The sequence below is a fragment of the Somniosus microcephalus genome, chromosome 26 (assembly GCF_052327205.1).
Source record: "Somniosus microcephalus isolate GS21.2 chromosome 26, FLI_Smic_1.0, whole genome shotgun sequence".
Classification (NCBI taxonomy): domain Eukaryota; kingdom Metazoa; phylum Chordata; class Chondrichthyes; order Squaliformes; family Somniosidae; genus Somniosus; species Somniosus microcephalus.
The window spans coordinates 29312971-29328932 of NC_141012.1; the positions used below are offsets into that span (position 1 = coordinate 29312971).

The 15962-nt window shown below is 43.7% G+C and overlaps 1 protein-coding gene across 17 annotated transcripts in view; it reads left to right on the forward strand.

Annotated features, from left to right (window-relative positions):
- Positions 1-15962, forward strand: part of gramd1ba (GRAM domain containing 1Ba) — a 458121-nt gene that overhangs the window by 223264 nt on the left and 218895 nt on the right. The gene's annotated exons all lie outside the window — the stretch shown is intronic.

Below are 15962 nucleotides of genomic sequence, written 5' to 3' on the forward strand. Positions count from 1 at the left end.
GTCACGCTAAGAGGCAATTTCACTGTGTTTCAGGGATTACCCTACTTTTTTTATTACATTTTTTAGAAATGTCAGAAATAAGTATAAGTAACATTTGCATTACATTAAACCTTCAAAAATGCGGGCTCCTGCTTTGATCAATCTGATCGAGCAAATTTAGAATTCAAATAGCAACTGTGTTATAAAGCCCAGAAGCGATGTTGCCTCTTTTAAACATGTTCCTGTTATGATTCCTGTACACTCAGCCCACCAGCAGTGTTCTGTAACAATCTAACAGGCATGGCCATCTCAGTGGCTTTAATCCAGCAAGGTGAATCTGCCCTTTGATTATAATGGGAGTGGAGCTAATGACAGCTAGTTGTTTGACAGAGGGAAAGGGCGGAGTAAAAGTGTCAGGAAATTTTGGTGTTGTGAAAGTAATGGCCTAAGTCACTCATGCCATACTTTCCTGGAAAGAGTAATGGTGTGCGCTGTAGATGCATCATTACAATGGTGCAAATTTCCAGCAAATTCTGTATTGAACAACCAACATACTTCAAGAGGAGACCCTTTCCCCACAAAGGGGAGGTAAGACTCACAACTAAATCATACAGCCCACTCTTTCATTGCTACCAGAGAGAAGTTGATTTCAAAAGTAATGAGGGCATCCTCTACGCAGAAATATAATAGTGTAGGATTGTACTCTGTTCCAGTCCTTGTTTAGGACAGGTCCCAGGTGAGTTGTTCTAACGAGTAGTTTGTCCTGTGTGCTTTGTGTGTTCTACCCACAAATATTTCATATTTTGCTTACACATTTTCAACAAGAGTTTAATGGTTAAGTACACTTGGTTTTTCTTGGTTACAGGTTTATAATTTTTCTCCCAGAAGGCTGGTTGTGACTGAAAGTTTATAAATATAAGATTTACGTGTGGAAATAAATGGGTTTAGTTGCAGTTTGTTTCATTGTCTATGAGTCCTCTCTCTTTTGATTTGCTGTATGTTACATTTTTTATGTATGTGTCCGTCCATGTGTACATTTTTTTTTCTTCTGTTGCTTTTGATTTTTCCCATCCTCCCACACTTCTATTTCTGCATAGAGGATGCCAACATTACTTTTGAAATCAACTTGTCTCTGGTAGCGATGAAAGATTGGGCTGTATGATTTAGTTGTGATTTTCACCTCCCCTTTGTGGGGAAAGGGTCTCCTCTTGAAGTATGTCGATGGCAAGTCGGACCGAGTCCTCCATTCTACACTCTAATGAGCTTCGATGCACCACTGTCTCTGCCAATATTACAACACTGTTAAACTGATAAACGTCCACTTTATTTAAATTAACGCTTGAATAGTTGGCTTTGAAATTCTCTCTGTCAGTTGTTCAGCCACTTTGGAGAGTGAATGTGTTATGGTATTACTTATCAGCTGCCCGTTGGGTATTGCACAATCAAATTATGTATAATTCTGTTGTTTATCGGAAACTGTGCAAAGTTCTAATTTAACTTCTTGTATTGATTGTTTAATGCTTTTTCACCTGACAACCAAAGAGAATGCAATGGGAATTTTGCCTTAATTTTATTTATGATTATAGTTTATTTATGATTATAGTATAGATGGAGAGTGATAGAAGATTTGAGGTTAGGATCAGATCAGCCATGATCTTATTGAATGGTGGAGCAGGCTCGAGGGGCCGATTGGCCTACTCCTGCTCCTATTTCTTATGTTCTTACCTAAGCTGTATATCTTTGTGGGCTGCATGATGGAGCATTGGGGGTTCTCAGGTCTCAGGCTGTAGATACCAACAGATCTTTATGTTCTGATTCAGGATTTATCCATCACGGAGGGTAACAGCATTAAGAACAGCTCTTTCCAAACCTCCAGGCCCACAAAATATAAAGGTGACAAACCAGCAAGGGAGAAATATGAGCAAAAGTAGACCTGAATTGCCTGGTCCTCACAGACCTGGTTGTCAGGGCTTGAGGGCCACGTGACCCCTCCGCCATAGTTTAAACACCCTTCATTTAGTGCATCCGTACATACATTTTAAAATCTATTAATTGCTGTGTCGTTTGGACGAATTTGAAACCATCAAACTACCTTTGGTATTTAGTTATTTAACTGTGAATCAAAAGCATTTCCCAGCTGTGCTGTCCTTTTATAAATCTATAATTGCCACCATTTTAAAATCATTTTTTCCCTCCCTGTCAGATATTCTGTGCTGCACATCAGTCCTTAGGCAACAAGACAGGCAGTCATTGCCTTGGTCACAGGTCCCTAAATCTCTTGGCCTACTGATAGTAGGTGCGTGAGAATGATCTGGAGTGATGTGATCTTCTGCTCCTCTCCGTGTTTCACCTCCAAGTCGAGACTGGAACTCATCCAGTGGGGAATTCTGGGTTACAACCCATAGTTTACCATGCTGTAACAAATGTGCTTCTAAATACTTTGTCGGTACTCCATTGTAGTTCTGAGGAAGAGCTACGTTGTCAGAGATGCCATCTGTGGATGGAACAGTAAACCCGAGGCCCTGTTTGCCGTGTTCTGGTGGTTCAGGTGGACATTAAAGATCCCATGGCAATTTTAGAAGAAGAGTAGGAAGTTCTCCCAATGTCCTGACCAACATTTCCCCCCCTCTCCCTAACCAATGTCACCAAACAGTTTAATTCGTCACTCCATTAATTTGCTATTTGTGGGTCCTTGGTGTATGCAAGCTGACTGCCGGTTTAGCCTACGCAAAAGCAGTGACTGCTCAACAGAAAAAAGGAAGAACGAACCACCATATATAGCGCTGTATCATGTTCTGAGGATGTCCCAAAGCACTTTACAAGCAATGAATTACTATTGAAGTACAGCCTGTTGTATGTCACCAAACACCAAGTAGCCAGTTTGTGCACAGCAAGGCCCCACAGACAGCAAAAGAATGGATGTCCAGATGATCTGTTTTTGGTGGTGGTAATTGAGGGAGGAATATTGGCAGAGTGCTGGGAGGTCTACCTGGTTTTCTTTTGAAAACTGCCACTGGATCTTTAACGTCCATCTGGGCAGGCAGATGAGACCTCGGTTTAACATGTCTTCCGAAAGATGGCAATTTCGACAGTCCAGTTTAGAGTGAGACTTGAACTCTCAAATTACTGACTGAGGCAATGCTGGTACCAAGGGAGCCAAGCTCTCACCTAATTCACCGATTATAAAGCACTTTGGAATGCCCTGAGAACATAAGGTGGTATATAAATACAAGTTATTTCTTATAGCATCTTGTTGAAAGTCATTAAATGCAGGGAAATGTATAGATTTCACAGAGCTGGAGCAATAACATGGCAGATTCGTATTCGTATGTGAGGCTGTATCATAAATGTAAGATATTACACTTGAACCACAGACAGTATAATTTATCAGATCCTCATGTGGACTGCATGTAAAAGTATGTGCATAAGTAAATATAGAAATGTTCAGGCAGTTATGACGGGCTTTTTGTTTTGCTAGTTAATGAAATAAATCTATCGATGTACAATCTGTTTTAAAAATCTTGCATCGCCACACACTTCCAGCCTACTTTTCCTTTACAATTCCTGTGTTTGTATTTATAGTGTAAATTATAATGGAAATATAAAATTAAGGACGGAATGTATGACTTCAAAATGGGGACTGAATTATGTCTGCACGCTCCGATCCAAATGTCCTGCGCTAAACCTGCTTCACTTGAAGAGTACAGTTGCTCTTGACACCCCATGTGCCATGCTATAGGAGATTGTCCAGTAATAGGTTAGACGTTTTGCATGATTGCATGAGGAGCTTCTTTGTCAACTGAGGATATTCCCCATACTTTCAGACTTTTTCCTTCTCTCGCATTGAAACTTGACTGTTTCAACAAGCTTTGGCCTTCATCTGGTAGCACTGAGCTCTTCGGGGGGTGATTTTGCCAATGGGGGCGTGTTGGAGGCGGGACTGCTGCTTGTCGGGTTTTAGTCCCGCCTCCATCGACTTGTGGCCAACCCACGCTATTTTCCCTTGATTGACCTTGTTAGCAGGCCAATTAAGGGGAAGCCGGTTACAGAGAACGTCAGCGTATGACGTTTCATCGACAGATGATTTGTCATCATTTGACAGCTCTGTGAAGCTGTCAAACACTGACATTCTCTGTTCGGTGAGTTCTTGTACTCGAGGCTCACCAAACCCCTCTTGTGAGCAGAAAGCAGGTGGCTATTGCATGGGAGAATGCAGCAGCCATTCTGTCATCTCTGCCTTTGAGATGCCGGAGCCTCCGCATCCCTAACGATTGAAACCTGCAAGGTAAGGAAACTTTTTCTATCACTTTTCACTTACCTCACATATTTAACCTCTCCACACTTGCACCCATCACTCGCCTCCACAGCGCACTTTTGGAACCCTCCGACCCCCCGCAGCCTCCACAGCACACTTTTGGAACCCTCCGACCCCCCGCAGCCTCCACAGCACACTTTTGGAACCCTCCGACCCTCCGCAGACCCACTGCTTGCCTCGGTGACCCTGGCGGGGTTTCCCGACGTTGGGAAGCCCGGCACCTCTGCCGGAAAAATGGGGATAGTCCTCTTAGCTACCTGTTACCTACCTGTTAACAGGCAGTTAAGTGGCTGTAATCCCCTTCCCGCCTTCAGGAGATGGGACCCAGTGCGGGTTGGGTACCCGTCTCCTGGGAAGATGGCACAGAGGCGGGATGGGTACCCGCCCCCAGATTCTGCCATTTTTCCGGCAGTCCCGCCTCCAAACCTGCCCCCTCAGGGCTGGCACAATCGCCCCCCTTGTGTTTGGAGAGGAGCAGGATGTAGTTTTATAACATGAGGAAATTTGAATGCTGATCAGCTCAGTGATGAGTAATTAAATGGAGAGTGGGAGACAGTGAGGGTGCTGATAGTCAAAGTAACATCATGGTAGGGAATCACCAGGAAAACGTGCAAATTAATTCAACTCCCTATTAAAGGACAAGCCCACATGAACTCAATTCTGACAGTTACAGGATTTATAAAAATTCCCATTTGTGCAATCACCAAACAGGAAATGGCTTAAGAATGATTGCCAGTGCAGGAAATTTTAAACTGACTTGCTGCTTCCCCAAAAGAGTGTGTTTTATTTTTTACGAATAACATAAATTAACTTTTTAGTTACCAAGAACGGCTATTTGAACTACAGTAGAGGAAATTAATGTTTAAGAAAAAGGGGGAGAAACTAGCTGATGGCCTAGAGGAGAACAAGCCACAAAGGATCAGACAGCTCACAGCGAAATAATGGAGGACTGAACATGGAAGAATTCCTAGGGTGATGGCACTATTTTTCTTTATCGGCTTACCAAAGTTTTGTTTGTAAATTGCTCTCGGCTTTATGGAAAAAATGTATTTTTCTGTCCTACCAGACCAGACAGTTTGAATTTGCTGATGATGTCCCCAAGTAACAGGCCAAGTAACAAAATCACATTGCAGTGCCTATAATGTGTGTGTTATTGATCCCAATATTTAAGATTCATTTTCTTGTTAAGTGCATTGCGGTTCAATCATACTGAATACAAGAAATAACGTTAAGAATTTGTGTCTTTAAACACGTACAAACAACTATGGTTATAGGCATGTGCAAACGCATAGAATGATCTTAATAGAATCATCAATGTGAAGTGACACATGTACATAACAGGCATTGGATAAGCTAGGTACTTTTCCTAGTTTTACATCAAATTATTTGCTGTTGCTTGGGAGTCCAACGAGCTCCAGAGTAGTTTCTCTGTGCTGAGGTGGCAATAAGATGGAACCTGATGTACTTTATGTTCTTGGTGCGTAATGAGAACATGGGATGCATTAACTCCTGCTAACGTGGAATGTGAAGAAACTGCTGCAAAGTGCAGAGTGTGACTCCAGACTGAGTTTTGTGGGCCTCCTCTAACAAACTAAATTGTTCTCTATCTGTTAGTGTTTATAGATGAGTTCTTGTTAGCACATTGGTGCTTAAGAGTTTGTTTCATTTTGGTTGGCTAGGTATGTAATTAGATTTTAATAATGTGTATTATTCTGCCTGGTTCTTTTAAATACCGCCATATTTGAATGTTCCTCCTTGCTATTTCAGTGAGAGTATTGTACCACAGTTTCATGCATGTTTCAATTGCAAAATCAAACCGCAGTGTGTGTGTGTGTGAGAGCACAGTTACTGATCCCAATATTTAAGATTCATTTTCTTCTTCAAGCGAAACCTATAGCTCACATGTTGCTGGCTACAGATTTTCACGCGTTCTCCCTCCCACTGCCCGTGTCAGCAAAGGGTTCTATTTTGTCAGCTAAGAGATTACTGCGCATTGTTTTTTCCAGAACATTGTACAATATGGAAACCATCGCTAGCTATGCGACGAGGAGATAACCAACTGCAGAGGCAATGGTAATTAAATCGACTGCGCTTAGTGAGACCGCCCGGTGTAATTAACAAGATGTGTAGTTGTACCTCTAGGAAAGGGGAGGGTCAGAATCACCCAACACTGTGCCTGGAATGTGTAATTTGATGCAGTCTTCAGTACCGAGGGGCCCAGCTCTGGGGCCATTACAATTCAGTGGGACATTAACCGTAACCCCCAGCAATTGCCACCGCCTTCAGGAGAGATGGTGAGAAACCCTCTGTGTGCAGAGTCAGAAATGAAATAAGGGCTGTGTTTAGTTCCCCCGCTGTTACAACTCATGAAGTGTAATTTGATGCAGTCAGGCTGTAGACTGACAGTGCTGCATTGCAGTTCGGATTACCTGGTCATTATTGTATTGCTATTTGTGGGAGCTTGCTGTGCGCAAATTGGCTGCCGCGTTTTCCACATTACAACAGTGACTCCACTTCAAAAGTGCTTCATTGGCTGTAAAGCGCTTTGAGACGTCCAGTGGTCATGAAAGGCGCTATATAAATGCAAGTCTTTCTTTTCCCCTACATGGCTGAGTGTGGAACTCAACAATGTCGAGCACTTCAATACAGCACTAAACACTTGCGCGACTGAGTGACCTCGGGCGCATGCGAGTCATCGGTCTGGTGGTGGTCTCAATGTTCACTCCAAATTAAATAACACTACAGTAATGAAAAGTAACTGGACCTCATTTCAGGATTCTCTGGCACTGGTGCTTTCCACTGAGCATACTTATACTTGCATTGGAGGCAGTTCAGAGACGATTCACTAGGTTAATTCCAGAGATGAGGGGGTTGACTTATGAGGGAAGGTTGAGCAGGTTGGGCCTATACTTATTGGAATTTAGAAGAATGAGAGGTGATCTTATTGAAACATATAAGATACTGAGGGGGTTCGACAAGGTAGATGTAGAGAGGATGTTTCCCCTCGTGGGGAAATCTAGAACTCGGGGGCATAGTTTCAGAATAAAGGGTCGCTCTTTTTGAACTGAGATGCGGAGGAATTTCTTCTCTGAGGGTCGTAAATCTGGAATTCTCTGCCCCAGAGAGCTGTGGAGGCTGGGTCATTAAATACATTTCAGGTGGAGATAGACAGATTTTTGCAAGATAAGGGGGTGAAGGGTTATGGGGAGTGGGCAGGGAAGTGGCTTTGAGCCCTAGATCAGCCATGACCTTATTGAATGGTGGAGCAGGCTCGCGGGGCCAAGCGGCCTATTCCTGCTCCTATTTCTTATGTTCTAGCAGAGTGTCAGTATTGTGCATGTTTTCTGCATTTCCGTCAAAGGGCCAGCTCTTATGCCCTGCATGTGGGCAGATTACTTTTGAGCCAATAAAGGTTCAGGGGGTGAGTAACGAACCGTATTATGGGAAACAAAAAGAACGGTTTGTGCTGTCAAATGGGAGCGAATCGGTCCTGGGTAGCAACTTGGAAGCTACCTGAAGGCGTCCGTGTGTATCCACATGTGACTGGCTAGAACGTTCTGTAGAAGTTAATTAGACCAGCATCTGCGGAGCAGTGAACCAGCCAGCAGGCATGCATACCAAGATGGATTACAACAGTAATATATCTGTGCTACCATGCAGTCTGTTCTTTTATAATCGAAAACAAAAACTCCCTCTTTTTGGCTGTTCATGTTCAAGTGTGTTGGAGGGTTCACGGGACCCAGGGTGCCTTCTAATTCCACAAACTTTGCGTCCGTTCCAAACTGAAACCGCTTTGCACCAGCACCAAACTTGAAGGTGCTGCGGTCTGAACTGACTGAAGCAAAGCAGGGTCATACCATCTCCTCTGAGGCATCTCACTAAGCTCTGTTCTGTTATCATGAGGCCAGATTCAGGCTGCATGTGCACTGTTAATGGTATGAAGCCACACCGCTTTGCGCCAACACCACAGTTGTTGAGTGAAAGCACTCAAACGGTTAATGTAGACTAAACAGACGCGTTAAAGAGGCAGTGAGCAAAGAAAAAGAAAGGCTTGCATTTCTATAGCGTCTTTCACGACCACCGGACGTCTCAAAGCGCTTTACAGCCAATGAAGTACTTTTGAAGTGGAGTCACTGTTGTAATGTAGGGAAACACGGCAGCCAATTTGCGCACAGCAAACTCCCACAAATAGCAATGTGCTAATGACCAGATAATTTTTTTAATGTTGGTTGAGGGATAAATATTGGCCAGGACACCGGGGATAACTCCCCTGCTCTTCTTTGAAATAGTGCCATGGGATCTTTTACGTCCACCTGAGAGAGCAGACGGGGCCTCGGTTTAACGTCTCAGCCGAAAGACGGCACCTCCGACAGTGCAGCGCAAAGGGAGTAACACCTAAAGGCGTGTGGGTAGGAATTTTAAAAATACCGATTTGAGGTCCCAACTAAACTCTATGGGGGAGAAATTGGGTGAGTAGCGCCACCTGTTAGCGCCTAAAGAGGCAGTCAGTGGCTGTAGCGCCACTGGCTGCGTCTCCGGCGATATTCAGTAGGGGCGCTAATGGTGGCGTTAGGCATTTGCGCTGCGCCGCCACCGATGACGTCATCGGTGTGCGCAGCGCCCCATTGGTGCCCCGTTCGCGATATTTGGTAGCGAACGCCGCAGTTGCGCCGCTCGCTACCCGCGCCCGGTTCACGGGGCCTTACTGTGCCGGCAGCGGCGCACGTTAAGGTGGAGGTGCGGGGCGGCCGCTTTTTCGGCGGCCGCCTGCCAGCACCTCCGTCCCCGGCCTCCTAACCGCCCCCCCCCCCCCCCCCCCCCCCCCCCGGCGGCATTGCCGGCTGTTTCCCGAAAGCCCGGCACTTCTCCTTGGTGCCGGGCTCATTTGCCGGCACTCGCGAGCGGGGATCGCGCTGTTGCAGGCACCTCACCCTTAACAGTGGGAGGAAGGCCTGCAGTACTGCAGCGTGCCGTGCCGCAGCATGTGGCGCTGTGGCACATTGCGCTGCGATAATCAGTTTCAGCGCCCTAAGAGGGACGAGGAGCGCCTCGAGCCTCGCCCCGTCTCCCTTGAGGGGCACTGAAACTGAATTTCTGGCGATCGGTATCACACCGATCGCTGCGCTAAATCCTGCGCTCAGCCGACTTTTGCGCCACTTTGGCGCCCCAACCCAATTTCTAGGCCTATATCTGCTTTTACATTTAAAAAGTATAATGGGCTCCGCCAATGTTCCCTCTAATTTTAATTTGGGCCACGCGCGGCCCATTCAAAAATACACGCAGGTGCAGTTTTTTTGGCACTTAAAAGCCGTGAGCCGGCTGCGCAGGAGCTCCAGACAACCGTGCAGCTTCAAGGGAACATTGGGCCCTGCCTAGTGTAACCAGTCAGAGCTACAGGTCTCTCTTATATTTACTGTCCCTTTGATGAAGTTTTATTCAGACCCTGTGGAAAATAGTGCTCCTGAATATGGGGGCCGTCGAACGGTTTGGGCGGAAGCACTCGTTCTGCTGCTGCTGCAGCCTTTGTGATAATGCACTGCAGTTGACTACAGATAATCCAATAGCTAATCGATGTGTCATTCTGAGCTGTGTGTAGAATTCTGAGGTCGCCAATATCTTCACTGCAATGTTACGAGAAGAGAAATTTACCAGAAATTTGGCAATGTTTTACAATGAGAACTCTGGACATTTTGAGGGATGTAAAGGAAAGTGCATAGTTTCTATAATTTTAAGAAATTAATTACCTCAAAGAAACTGACATTTTTAAAGTTAGTGCAGGCAAAGTAAATTTCCTTACCCTTTGTCTCTGAAGTCACTGTTTTACCTATTGCTGGTTTTCTAGCTGTTACGAAGTCCAATTGAATTTATTCTTCTGCCTCGCTGCTTTACTCTTTCAAGTATCTCTCCCCTGCTTGTGGTGTTTCTTCTCTGCAATTTGTCAGGTCTCCTGATATGATTTCTCTTTTCTCCTCCTCTTTCTGATTCTTACTCCTGTAGTCTCTGCCTTTGCCTCAGCTCCTCTGCTGAAACCCTCATCCATGACTTTGTTACCTCTAGACTTGACTATTCCAACTCACTCCTGGCCGGCCTCCCACATTGCACTCTCCGCAAACTTGAGCTCATTCAAAACTTTGCTGCCCATATTCTAACTCGCACCAAGTCCTGTTCACCCATCACCCCTGTGCTCGTTGACCTCATTGCCTCCAGGTTCGGCAACGCCTCAATATTTTCAATCTTGTTTTCAAATTCCTCCATGACTTCGCTCCTTCCTAACTCTGTAACCTCCTCCAGCCCTACAAACCTCCGAGATCTCGGCGTTCCTCCAATTCTAGCCTCTTGCACATCCCTGATTTTCATCGCTCCACCATTGACGGCCGTGCTATCAGCTGCCTAGTCTCTAGGCTCTGGAGTTCCCACCTTAAACCTCGCTGCCTCTCTACCTCTCCTCCTTTCAGACGCTCCTTAAAACCTACCTCTTTGACCAAGCTTTTGGTCACTTGTCCTAATATCTCCTTATGTGGCTCAGGATCAACATTTTGTTTGATAACGCTCCTGTGATGCACTTTGGGATGTTTTACTGCATTAAAGGCGCTATATAAATGCAAGTTGTTGTGTATTTCGCTTTTGCGCTCTCTGTTTCTCAGTCCCCATGACTGTTCTCGCTGTCCTCTTCTCTGAGCTCCTTATTCCTTCTCTTAATGCTGCAAATACAACTATTTGAAGTCGACCTGTGAACAATGAGACCTTTGTCAAAGTTGCTTCATTAAAAAGCAACTTGTATAAACAATTAGTAAATGGGTTTGGAATAAATATTGTAAACCAATGGAACAGATGTCTAGCCTTCAGTATGGTTTCATAGGGTGCAGTCCTAAGGTAACATGTCATTCAATTCTGCCTGTCATGGTTGGCTGAGATTTATTAGAGTTCATCCAAGTCACTGGTGAGGATATTTCTGCTGTACAGAGAAAAACTGTTTAAATGAATAATGATCTTGGCATGTAATTTTATTCACTTAACTGTTCCATTCTTTTATCAATTTTAACTCTTGTATTAAGTTTGGCAAGAAGCTAACAATGGAATTAAAACTGGAATGCAATTACAGTACTGTAAAAATGGTCACACAGTTGTTCTAAATAACTGGAAGTGTATTTCTGTCATGTGTTTCATAAGAACATAAGAAATAGGAGCAGGAATAGGCCACTTGGTCCCTCGAGCCTGCTCCGCCATTCAATAAGATCATGGCTGATCTTGGGCTCAAGGCCACTTCCCTGCCCGCTCCCTATAACCCTTCACTCCCTTATCTTGCAAAAATCTGTCTATCTCCACCTTAAATGTATTTAATGACCCAGCCTCCACAGCTCTCTGGGGAAGAGAATTCCACAGATTTACGACCCTCTGAGAGAAGAAATTCCTCCTCACCTCAGTTCTAAAAGGGCGACCTTTTATTACATTTTTCATTACAATGTACACATTACAATGCGGCACAACAAATCTTAAAAAAAAGTTTGATACACCAAACTGTTCAGCAATTTCACTCTGGGAATCTGGGAAACTTTTGGCCCAGTCGATATCTCTATTACTTTCACCTCATCCGCAAGAGAAAGAACCACTACCTTTAGAAGTGGTGTTTAAATTATTCCCGGAGACAGAGCTTCTGTCACAGTTTGATGCCGAAGGGTTTGCGCGCCACTAAGGCATGGGTAAATTCTAAGAATCGCAAAGCTCGAGCATTAGCACGTGATGAGGATATTTTCATACCTAAACTAAAGCACTGGTCACATTGATTGCTAGATTGCATAGTGGTTAGCACTGTTGCCTCACAGCGCCAGGGACCCGGGTTCGAATCCGGCCTCGGGCGACTGTCTGTGTGGAGTTTGCACATTCTCCCCGTGTTTGCGTGGGTTTCCTCCGGGTGCTCCGGTTTCCTCCCACAGTCCAAAGACGTGCGAGTTAGGTTGATTGGCTATGATAAATTGACCCTTAGTGTTAGGGGGATTAAATACGTGGGGTTACAGGGATCGGGTGGGATATGTGTTGGTGTAGGGATTATGGGGATCGGGTGGGATATGTGTCGGTGCAGGCTCGATGGGCCGAAATGGCCTCTATCTGCACTGTGGGGTTTCTGTGATTTCTGTGAAGTGCTTGAACACTAGCGCCTGAAGAGGTAAAAAAAAAGACTCAAACATCACTGAATTGATTAAAAGCCATTTTCACACCTAGACAAGAACGATTTTAAAAAGAGCATAACACATTGGTTTTAGCGAAGCAGTACAACGTTTATAAAGTAATAAAACCAGACCGTTACAATTCACTGAAATGTTGTATTCATTAAACAGGGACAGCTATCATTGGAAAAGATAGAAAAGGGATTTGTGCTTGGAGATTTTATTCTCTTAAACATTTTATTCTTTTATCAGTTATTCATTTAAGTGGGCTTAACTAAATAAGTAAAAATGATTTTTTAATATAAAAGCATGCTTATGACTTAACTACAAATAAAATCCAGATCTTCTCTTCAGATGGTGGAGCATCTCCCATCAACCATTGGTGACGATGTTCCCAGGCGGATTCTGGACGATAGAGCTAAATTGCTCCTGAATCTTGCAATATTGGCAGAATAATGTTTGACAAGTCCTCTAATTATCAAGCTGGTTCTGCTCTGTATGATTTAAAATCCTTACGATTAAATTAGTCTTTCATCCTTAAGACGCTCTTTTAAATAGTACTTGTTTATGATAACAACAACTTTTAACAGTCATTCCTTCTTGGTGATTGCTGTCATTTTTATTGAATACGGACGCAGGGCATTTTTTTAAAAACTTGTGTATATAGGAACGGCTCTATTATTGTACAGTGAGAAGATTAATGGTGTGAATTCTTTTACTGTTTAGAGCAGAAATACATTGAAGGCCAGCAGTTTGCCAAAGTGTTGTAAGCATTTGGGAAAAACATGAAAGGAGTGAAGTTAAATAAAAAAAATGACAGTGATTTAAAGCAAATTTCTCTCTCTATCCAGTTGAAATATCTTGTTACACTAAGGCGCAAAGTCTTGGATAAGCCAATGCAGAACAAGAAGGCTATTCTACCCATGGTGCCTGTGCCAGCTCTTTCAAAGAGCTATCCAAGTACAGTAGGCCCACTCCCCTGCTCTTTTGACAGAGCCCTGCAATTTTTTTCTTTAAAAGAAAGAAAGACTTGCATTTTTATAGCGCTTTTCACGACCACCGGACGTCTCAAAACGCTTTACAGCCAATGAAGTACTATTTGAAGTGGAGTTACTGTTGTAACGTGGGAAATGCGGCAGCCAAATTGCGCACAGCAAGTTCCCACAAACAGCAATGTGATAATGACCAGATAATCTGTTTTTGTTGTGTTGGTTGAGGGATAAATATTGGCCAGGACACTGGGGATAATGCCCCTACTCCTCTTCGAAATAGTGCCACGGGATCTTTTACATCCACTAAAGCATGGGTAAATTCTAAGAATTGCAAAGCTCGAGCATTAGCACGTGGTGAGGATATTTTCATACCTAAACAAAAGCTCTGGTCACATTGATTGCTAGAAGTGCTTGAACACTAGCGCCTGAAGAGGTAAAAAAAAAAAAAGACTGAAACATCACTGAATTGACTGAGAGGGCAGACGGGGTCTCAGTTTAACGTCTCATCCGAAAGACGGCACCTCCGACAGTGCAGCACTCCCCCAGCACTGCATTGGAGTGTCAGCCTAGCTTTATGTGCTATGTAGTATATTTGGGGGCTTTAAGTATATATCCAACTCCCTTTTGAAAGTTACTTTGTAATCTGCTTCCACTGCCCTTTCATAACAACTCACTGCGTAAATAAAAAAAATCTCCTCATCTCCCCTCTGCTTCTTTTGCCAATTATTTTCAATCTGTCCCCTCTGGTTGCTGACCCTCCTCCCGGTGAAAACAGTTTCTCCCTATTTGCTCTATCAAAATCCTTCATAATTTTGGACATCTCTATTAAATCTCCCCTTAACAATCCCAGCTTATCCAGTCTCCCCACATTACTGAAGTCCCTCATCCCAGGTACCATTCTAGTGAATCTCCTCTGCACCCTCTCCAAGGCCTTGTCATCTTCCTAAAGTGCGGTGCCCAGAATTGGACAGATTACTCCAGTTGAGGCCAAGCCAGTGATTTATAAATTGTGCCCTTTATTCCATGTACTTGCAGCGTTAATGCCACAATTGGTGATAGCTAACAGAATTCTTTTCTCTAAGTGGAAATAAGGCTGGTTTTACATTAATTTACACTTGTGTTGATCTGCATCACAAGCCTAATATATACAATTCAGTACCTTTCATGAGACTGAGCAAGGCTGTAAATACAAAGCTTTTGGGCTTGAAAGACCTCTTCCTCAGACTGATCACTGAACCGTGATTAGTTGCAGCGGTATTGGAAGCTGCACAGAGCTTCAACTTTCCCCTTAGATGGAACCTAGAGTATTTGCCAAACTGGATATCTATAACCTGTAGGAACAAAACCTTAGGTAGCTGTATCACTGAAGAGAGATGAGTGAATTGGTTAGTACAGTATATCTTCTCGCCTTAATCTCTTTAAGGGCAGAAATCAGCAGGAGAATTTAAGAGCACAATCTACTCACTTCATGGGTCAACTGTTAGAGGATTTATCTTCCCGCTGTCTGTAGGGCAGCAACTTGCATGATTTCACCAAATATTATTGTCTTTAGTTTATAGCTGAATATGGCAAACACTTTGGTCGACAGTGCTGCAAGCTGATCTGACATTTAGGTTCCAATTGTATGTGTAGTTTGAACTACCTTCAAAGATTGAGGAAGGCTGTGTCTATCTAACATTGACCAACCATGCAACAGCTATGTTTATTAGGCCTGAGCTCATGGGAAAGGTTGAACTTTAACATAAATGGTGCAAGTTTTTTGAGGCAGCTTCAGGTGTTGTTTGTCTCAATACTTAGTCCCCAGGCACAGGTATGTTAATGTACTGCAGTTGAGTATATACCTGGGATTCCTCACATGATGCTTCAAACTCAGGTAGGTAATTGAGGGAAATACTGAGTGTTGATGAGACACTTCCCAGAAGAGAGGGAGGGAATTAAGAGTGACTTAGTGGACTTGTAGAACTCTGTTGCAAAGAAGCATTGGCGAGAAATGGAAGTAGATCGTTGGACTCCTACCAGTCAGGAGTGGTGCATGGGGAGATAAAGACATGGAAGAAATTATTTTAAACAAGACAAAGGAAATAAATTACGGTCAGGTAAAGTGCAGAAGAACCTGAATTGGCTTCATTTCAAACTCTCTTGGCTTTGAAGCTCTTCCCTATTCTATACAAATGTAATGACATTAGAATGTCAGTAGTTTAAACAGGTTAGGAGTCCCATTGTGCATTGATCAGTGCTATTGGGCAATCTCTACTGTGAAGCAGAAAGCTACTAATGCATAAGCATCACAGTCATCAAATAACTGTTGGCCCATTTGTGTTAGCAGGTCGCACATAGTAGTATACAGGACCCACAATGTGGACAGAATACTATAGCATGAAACCACTGCCAGGGTTTTGGACTACTGATGATCAGAAGAATGATTTGTAGTTGAACTGTCCGGCAAGATGGAAACATTTTCTTTCTGTTAGCTGATGCGTATATTTTGGTGAATTTTGTTGCATTCATCAG